Source organism: Pseudopodoces humilis, chromosome 14 (genome assembly GCF_049639895.1).
Source record: "Pseudopodoces humilis isolate 2021_Gansu_Grassland_sample_001 chromosome 14, ASM4963989v1, whole genome shotgun sequence".
Lineage (NCBI taxonomy): Eukaryota > Metazoa > Chordata > Aves > Passeriformes > Paridae > Pseudopodoces > Pseudopodoces humilis.
In genome coordinates this window covers 6756560-6765689 of record NC_142213.1, presented here as the reverse complement: position 1 = coordinate 6765689, position 9130 = coordinate 6756560, and positions in this window count along the sequence as shown.

Genomic DNA, 9130 nt, shown 5'->3' with positions numbered 1-9130 from the left:
TCACTTCCTTAATTTAGCAGGAAATGGGAGAACGTGTGCATGAGGAAAAGTGTCTGCCTTTATCAGAGTTTATCCTGCACTGGAAGGGACCCACAAGGATCATTGAGTCCAGCTCCTGGCCCTGCACAGGACAGCCCCAACAATCACACAATGTGCCTGAGAGCACTGCCCAAACACTTCTGAAATCTGGCGGTGCTGTGACCTCTGCCCTGATATCTCTGCTGGTTCTTTAATTGACCTAAACTACTCAGTGGTAATACATCTGCTGGCCCATCGCTCAAAACCATTCCAGGACCTCCAAATCCACTCAATTCTTTGTCACATCCCATGATTGGATCTCCCCCCATCACAGACACTCTCCACAAACACTCAGTTTGTGTTTCCCCTGGGCTGCACAAAAGTTTAGGTTGTAGTGCACCAAGTTCTTGTCCCATTCGTGGGGTTGGGCATACAGTGGTAGAGGGAATGTTGGCCACGTGGACCTACAGACCTTTTTAAATAAGGGACCACACTTCTTTCCTCTAACTCCTCTTATCCTTCAGTAATGTGTTCATCAGAATCTCCCTAAATATGCCCATACCAGTCCTCTGGATCCACATCTGCTGTCACCATCCAGAAGTGGATAATCCTATTGTTTGGGGTTTTTTTTTGTTTTGACAAAGTCATTTCAGTCCCTCGTTCCAATAAACATATTTGCTATCCTTCCCTGTTAGTTCTTCTAAGACATCTGTCTCTAGCTGTTTCTCTGTTTCCAGTCTTCTGGAATGATCACGATGTGCCTGTACCAGGCACGCTCCCAAGGTGGCACACACGCTCTCTTTCCCGTGTCCTCTTCTGCTGCGGCCGCATTGCTGTGTCTCTACCTCCTCCTCCAACTCCTTCACCCATTCCATCTCTAAAGGAGAAGGGGCACAGCCCTGACTCCTCAAAAACCCCCTCTATTGACATCCTGCTGACTATGCCAAGTAAAATGTTGTGTAGTCTTATAAAAACAAGGCAAGTAATATATTCAAATGAGATTTATTTACAAAGCAGCTGGCAAAAGAGCTTTTATTTGCTCAGCGTGGCTCTTGCTGGCAGAGGGCCAGTCTCGTTAGAAGCAGAGTTGTGTTCACATCAGGCTGTGCTGGGGCTGCAGCTCCACTCAGGACACACTGCACTCCAGGGCTGGAGGTGCAAGTTTTGGACACAAGGAAGTTAGAAGGTGATGTGGTCTGACGCTTTCTTCTAGGATGAGAACCTGTCTTCAGAGTCTGTCTGTCCCCTGAGCCATCCCCATCAAACCTTCATTGATGCATTCCCTCCTCCCATCCCCTGCAGGGTTCCCTTGCACCTGGCAACGAGCAAATGCTGAAAGGCACATGCCACCCTCCTGCTGTGTCACTTGAGCTCCTTGCATGCCCCCCAGCAGGATTCCTGGTGCCTGACTGCAGATCCAACTAAGATCCAGTCATGTCCAGAGATAAAATCCTGAAGTAGCTCCGTAGGTGCTTTTGTTGCTTTGTCGCTGTGAGTTCTGCACTGCCAAAGACTGTAAACCTGTAGGCTTCTAGCCAAACCTGCTTATGTTATAGCCCTTTAAACCTGCTCATATTTTATACTGCATTGACAATATTTAGATACTGTATTGACAATAAGTTTATTCCTAATGATTCACATAATCATACATTTTGCACCTGGCCAAGAGTCTTCTCTCTATGAGTCTGCCACAATCCCCAGTGTTATCTGGGCCAAAGTACCACCAGAGGGTCATCCATGATCATCATAAGGGTGTCATTGGCTTCCTGATAAGGGTTTAGAGTATTAGCCACCCAATTCCAGTGGCAAGGGACATGGTGGGACTTCAAGAAGTGGTTAAGGCTGGCTGTAAAAGCTCCAGGTGCTTCACAAAGGTGGATGGAATTCTGTTCTTTGTCCTGAGGAGCTTCATCTGGGAGAAGAGAAAAACTGCACAGGGTGTGATGAAATTTGCACCACGTGTGATCCAGGCCAACTGCTGAGAACTGGAGAGGAAAGAGAGAGCAGGGAGAGGTTCAGGTGCTGGAAGATTCTGCACTGACCCCCAGTGAAGTACAGACTCTGGGTGAGTCCATCTGCCCAGCTCACACTGGGGAAACAGCTCTTCCACCTCTGCCCTGGGCTGATCAAAAGCTGCTGGACCACACTGAGCAGGCTCAAGCCAAGCAACTCTTTTGGCACCCTCCTCAAATATCACATCAAACAGCAAGGAAAAGGGCAGGGAAAGACTACCTTGTGATGGGATGTGTTATGCTTGTGTTGAGGTTGGACAATCTGGGGCAGAGTCAGTTTCTTAGTGCTGGCCAGCCTCTGCTTGATGGTGAGGGGCATCTGCTTCTGGAAGGCAGAGGGAATCAGCTGAAAGGCAAAAAACACCAAGAGCCTCAGAAATGCACTTCTTCATAGAGGCTTTTCTTGTTCACTTGCTACTGATGAATAATTTGTGATCACAGCCACTAGGACAGTTCTGGAAGCCCTGGAAGTCACCTGCTGAAATATTTAACATCAGTAAATTAATGATATAGAGCAGAATGCACATGCTGTAACCACGTGGCTCTGTCCCATTAGCTTCTCCGTGATTTGATGTGACATGTTTGGGGATTTCTGCTCTTTGGGCATTTGTTTCCTCTTTAGTTTCACTGGACTGAGCTGGTGACCTTTGCAGAGAGTGGGGAGGAGTTATCAGAACTCCCCTAACTCCATCCTTGCACAGCACTCACAACCCACAGCGTGGAGATGTCACTGCTGGGAGAGTCCGAGGGAGGCCAGGAAGCAGCGCTGTGCCAAGACTGAAGTGCACAGGAAAGGGTCCAAGCTTCAGTGCTCTCTTTTTAATTGGCACTTGTTTTCTCTGTCTGGCCTCCACAGAAGAACACAGAGATGTCCTTGACAGAGCCCCAGCACCAGGGCATCTCCAGCCAAGTGAGCTCCAGTCAGCAAAGGGATGATTACAAAAAGGTTACAGTGTTCCACCACTCTGCCCTGGGATGTGGAAGCCACTGTAGAGAATATCTGGTCTCGATCATTTGTTCCACTGGCTATGTCTGGGCTCACCTGGAAGGAGCAACAATGGAACTCTGAAAATCCAGAATCCTATTCATGCAGACCCAAAGGATACATTGGTGTCTCCAGCCTGTGGCATCCTTCAGAAGTGAAGAACGTGAGGCCACCCCACCCTGATTCATCATTAGACCCTATTTTAGTGGCTAAGATTCATAGAAGTAAAACCCCAGAACAAACAGACCCTGAAACAAAGCAACCTTTTGCTCTGGGTGCAGTCCCAGCAACCAAAAGACTTGTCAGCCTCTTAGCACTTATCATCTCCCACCTTTTCCATTACTTTTGTAACCCCATTTTCTGAAATTATTTACCAAATCTCTGTTAACATCCAAACTATCCTTTATCATCCACACGTGACCTCTCCAGCTGTGGGTCCAGCTCCTGCTTGGGATCTGCAGGGGCCTGGTGCCTCCACAGGGTGGGTTTGTCCCAGAGGTCCCTTTCCTGCCTGTCAGTCTCTGGAAGTGTCCAGGACCCAGAGGGAGGTCAGCGTTTGGGAGCCTTGGTTGAGCCATACCAGCTCCTAGTTAGCAGCATCCTGCTAAGGGCTATCCCTGTGCTATGAAGCCCTTCAGCAGGACAGAGGGGTCTGCTGATTAACTGCGGGCTGGAAGCAGCAGCTTTCAGCCTGGTTCCATCAGCCGAGGAAGCAGGACCTGCCGCACGATGGCATTGTCTGCTGCAGAGAGCGGCAGAGGCTCCTCCAGCTCGGGAAACTCCGCAGGGCAGAGCGCGGTGTGAGCTCCTCGGGGCCCGCGGGACCCCTTCAGGAGCAGAAAAGGACAAAGGACGAGTGTCCCTCCCTCAAAGCCTGTCACATTAGGGCTGGGGGGCCAGTGCAGGGCCCTGGCCATGGGTGGGTTTGTTCCTTATCAGCCATCCGGTGAGCGCCCAGGGGAAGCGGCGCATCCTTTGCTGATGAGGGCTTTTCCTCCCGGCGGATGCCGGCCAGTGATGGCCGGGGGGCTCACGGGGGCAGCTGCACCACTGCCCTGCTCCTCTCCCAGAGAGAGTCTCTGCTCCAGCACTGCCGAGTGCTACCCCATCCCTTTTGCACAGCTCGGAGGAGCCTCGGCGTGTCCTGCTCCTTGCAGTTGCCTTGGTCCCTAAATTTCACCCCACTGGCCCGGAGTGGGTGAACTGCAGTTCCCCGGAGTCATGGGCTGGGGCTGGACAGGGAGGATGCCCGCACGCAGGGAGCACTCTGGGCTGTGGTCCAGGTCAGTGAGAAGGGACACAGACACGTCTGCTCTTTGTGCAAACAGTTAATTTTGTTTTGGCGCACAACTTGGAACAGGACTGCTTTTGCTCACAGCCCTGGTTTGACATCAGCGCAGTCCTAGGGGGAGAAATCGTTCCCCAAATAACACTTTGAATCCCAGACATACCTCGTCTCTGCTTTCTTCAGTTCTTCCCTGCTGCCTCCTTGGGCTGATAAGAATAATCATAGCCTGGGGCTAGCCTCCTTTTAACTATCCTTAGCCAACAGCAAAATGCTAATGTCTGGCATCTAGTCTTTTAGGCGACAAGACAGCTGCATTGACCCTAAAAACACACCCACAGTCACGGCACAGGTCAGGAGCCCAAGAATCTCATGCACCAGGCAGTGAGACAGGCATGATGCTGTCATGGTGCCAGAAAGCAAACTTGGCTAAGGCAAAAGCATGCTGCCCTGGAAACAGGCTGTCTCTGCTCATCTAAATGCCTTGTGGAGGGAGCAGCTCCCCAGTGGGGCTACAGCTGAAACCCACAGCAGTGGCTCTGGGCACAGGCAGGGGGAGGATACACCCTGTTCTTGCAACGTGGGGTGCAGAAAAGCTGGGGTGGGAGAAGGAAAGGGTCTGGTGACTCCCTGGTCTCTCAGCTGAGCCAGCAAGGCTTGAAAAGGGTTAAGCACTTGGGCATGGAAATGCTTGCCTGGGCTTGTTTTTCTGCCCAAGCCGTGTGTGTGTTTATTGTGCTGGGCCATGGAAAGGCTTGGTGGCTGCTGGAAGCTGTGCAGGTTTGCTGCTGCCTGAGTGTAACCCTAGGCACCAGCAGGAGCTCGGTGCATGCCTGTGGCTCAGGCTCGCTGTGATATCCCATTCTAAAGGAAATGTGTTGGGATGGAAGGGCTCAGCTCAGCCCAGGGGCTGCCAATGCCCAGCACAGCCACATCTGTCAGCTCATAGCACTGCATGTGGCAGCCCCCCTTGTTTTTGGGGCTGGCCCACAGGTGCCACCAGCCCTCACGGACACACTGCTGGGGATCAGCCCCATGGCTCCACTGGAGAGAGGTTTGGGGATCTCTCCTTCACCCACCATCATGGTTTAATGAAAAACTCATGTCAAACAGTTCCCAGAGTCTTTGCTGGAAGGCTCGCAGACATCTCTTGCCCAGAGGAGACAGGAAGAGGTGAGCCTTTCTGAGAACAGAGCTGCTTCTGGTAAGCTCCTTCCTTCGAGACTGTCAGCGTGTGCAGACACGCTGGAGGGAGAAGTGGGAAGAGGGGATGTGGAGAGGTGCTGATGGTGCTGGCCTGTGCATGCCGTGGGATGGGGCCAGGGGGCTGGCTCTGTGGCACATGGGGACTCACAGCACCCCAGGCAAAGGGCTGGGGCCAGGACCTGGCTGTTCCTGCCAGGAAGACACGAGAATGCCTTGCACAGGCACTGACTGCTCCTGCTGACATGGGAGGGAGGAATAGGGGGAGTAAGCGGAGCTGCTGCAAACAGGCACATGCCTTATCCCCTCCCACAGCCAAGGCAGCAGGCACTAGCCTGGCCTCAGGCTCTGGCAGAGGTGAAATAGCAGAGCCATGGCACTTTGCTAATCCCCATCTTCTGTCCAATCCACAGGGGCTCCAGAAGAATCCTTTTCCAGGAATCAAAGGAGGGGAGAGCCCCCTTTATCACCCTGGGACAAAACACAGCACAGACACTCCTGTGCCAAGGGAGAGCCTGGCAGTAGCTCCAACAGCAGCCATTGTCTCCTCTGGCACATGAAGACTTCTGTCTTGCCCTCCTGACCACTGTTGCTGCCACTGTCATCTCTCCTCCCTGCAGGCCAGTGGCAAGAGACCTCCTGTCCACAGATCAGGGAATCACAGAACAGTTTGGGTTGGAAGGGATCTCTAAATGTCATCTAGTCCAATACCCCCTGCCATGGGCAGGGACACCTTCCACTAGACCAGGCTGGCCAGCCACAGATCCTCTGGATAATCTGCGCCAGGGCCTTGCCACCCTCACAGGGAAGAATTTATTCCAAATACCTAATCTAACCCTGCTTTCTGTCAATTTGAAGCCATCTTGCCTTGTCCTGTCATTCCATGCCTTTGTCCAAAGTCCCTCTCCTACTCTCTAGTCCTGTTAGTCCTGGAAAGGCTCTGAGGTATCCCTGGAACCTTCTCTTCTCCAGGTTAAACAAGCCCAGCTCTCTCAGCCTGTCTCCATAGCTGAGGTGCTCCAGCCCTCGGAGCATCTTGGTGGTGTCTGGACACGCTCCAACAGCTCCACACTCCTCCTGGGGCCCCAGAGCTGGGAGAACAGATCCTCTGTCTCTCCTCCATCGTGCCAGCTTTGTGGAGCTGTTCCCTTCAGGCCTGCAGCTACACAGAAGGATTGCAACATCAGGACATTTCCCCAGCTCTGCAGGGACTTGGGCAGGAGCCAAGGGCTCAATGAGTTCGGGGAAGCCTGCTCTGGTAGAGTCCCTTCACACTCCTTCCCCTCAGCTGAAAAGCTGCCCAGGTTTCACCTCTGCCATCCAGGCATCTTTCCCAAGAGTTTCCCATCCCCTTTCCTTGGAAAGAGCTTGCTCCCCGTGGCAGTGTTGCTCTGTGGGAGGCAAGGGGCTGTTTAGAAAGATCTAAACCATGTTGTGCACTGAAGATCTCCGTTTTTGTTTCTTTAGACACAATATTTCAAACAACTTCAGTCTCGTTCCTTGTGGTGGACAGTGCAGCCCTTTGCAGCCTCCATGGGACAGGCACAGGATGAGTTTTCCTCAGTCCAGGCTGCTCCAGCTGCCAAGGAGAGGCACCAGTTCCCACTGCAGGTGTGCACCTTTCCCTGCAGTGTCCCACTGGCATCAGCCAACAGTTTGCAGCTCAGGTGTGATGCTGCCAGGGGAAGGGCTGCATTCCACAGCCTAGCTGCCTTGGGATGCTGGCTGGTAGCTGTGGAAAATACAGAGTATCAGCACTTGGCCCTGTGTGCTGGATCCCAAATTGGTTCTCATTTATAGAGAAGGAGGAAGCCATTGTGTACAGAGAAGTGAAAGCCAGCATGATGTTCTCTACTACTTTTGAAAACACTTTCTACGTAAAGCAGTTTCCATAAAACACAAGCCCCAGAGTGGTCAATTCTTTCAAATTTGTAGTTTTTCCGTCCCCTGTGGAGACATTGGATGCAGACAGGTCCAAACATCTGTTTCTCATTTCCTGCTTTATTATTTTATGTGAGAAAATATAAAGTCATGTGGTGCTAAGTAGACTCTTTTGATCCCCTGCCATTTAATTCTCTCCCTTATTACAATAATGGCTCAAGAGCTCTACATGAAGCACAGAGGCTTCTCCAAAGGGCATCTCCAAAATAAGGAGCCACATTTGGCTCTAAGGAACCTTCTCCTGAGTTTGGCACTGGTGTCCTTGGCCAGGACAGGGGGGGTTGGTGGGTTGGTTTGTGTCAGAGCAGTGGCTGAGCTGCCAACACCCCGAGGAGAGGTGGGTTAGTGTGAGGATGAGCTGCCACGAGGCAGCTGGGAGCTTTGTCAGGGGAAAGAGAATCCCAGTGTATGTCCAGAGCTGGAGTCATGTGTCAGTGTGTCGCCCTTGCAGTACCAACACTGGCTGCACCATCCCAAAATCTAAATGTTCCTGCTGCCTCTTTCCAGCAAGCCTCTGGGATGGAGGACAATCCTGTGGGCAGACAAGGATGATGTTACCAGGCCCTGCTCTAGTGTCACCAACTCCTGAGGCCTTGGGAGCTCCTGAACATGCTTCCCATGAAGTGGGAATCATCAACATTCATACCTGATCCACCCTGGCATCCTTCTTTCAGGTCATATATAAGCTCCTACCTCTCAGTGACTTTCCCTTTTAATTCTCAGTCTTGACCTTATTCCAAGGAATACAGATCTACTGTAACAAACAGTTCTTCTTTCACAAAGACCCAAATAGCAAAAATTGCCAGCACGGAAACTCCCTAAAGGAGATAGAAGGTGTTCTGGGGCAATTTCCTGTTTGTTTAGGACACAGCCCACATTCTTTTTATGTTGGTTTTTTTTTTATATTACTTTGCATATAAAGCTTTGCAGGTTCAAGGTGCTTTTTGCCTTCAAGAGCAATTCCTCAGACATTAGTCATTTGTTCCCTCCACCTGTGAGGACCTTGACCCCCTGCACAGATCTAGCTGTTTGTGAACAGCCCTGGCAAAGCTGTGGTGGGTGGGAAATGCTGGGGCTGCTTTCACAGCTCTCCCAGGTAAGATGGGATCTGGAACTTGGACCTGTGGTATCTATGGTTTGGAGCAATAAACCAAGTTCTTGGCTAAAGGTTGCCAGTGAGTAACCAAAGGTTAGGGGATGACATCAGATCAGGCTTCTGAGCGTGCCTGGTGCCTGTCACCAATGTCCCCAGCAAACCTTGTTCTCCTTTTGTGTGCAGTGCTTAGGTAGCAGGACATCTGTCCTGATATAAACAAGTCTTCAGAGCAGAGCAGGAGCTGGAGGCACAGAGCCCAGACTCCAGCATGGACACTGAATTCTCTGGTATGACATTCTTTTGTGGGTGCTGAGGGTCACACCTGGGGCAGTGCTGGAAGGCCCAGAGCTTGCAGGATCCCCTGTTGGTGCCCAGTGTCCAGTGTGGTCCCTCTGCCCACACTCCATGGCAGGAACACATCTGGATATTTGTGAATGTTTTCCCCTTGTCCGTATCTCCAAGCCTTCCTCAGCCACACTGTACTTACATACAGGGAGGAAAAAACAACCCTCTTCCTGTTACCTGCTTTTCTTTGTTGCTGTAACACCCTTCAGAGAGCCTTTGGGTACAAAGGGTAACCTCTAGAAACC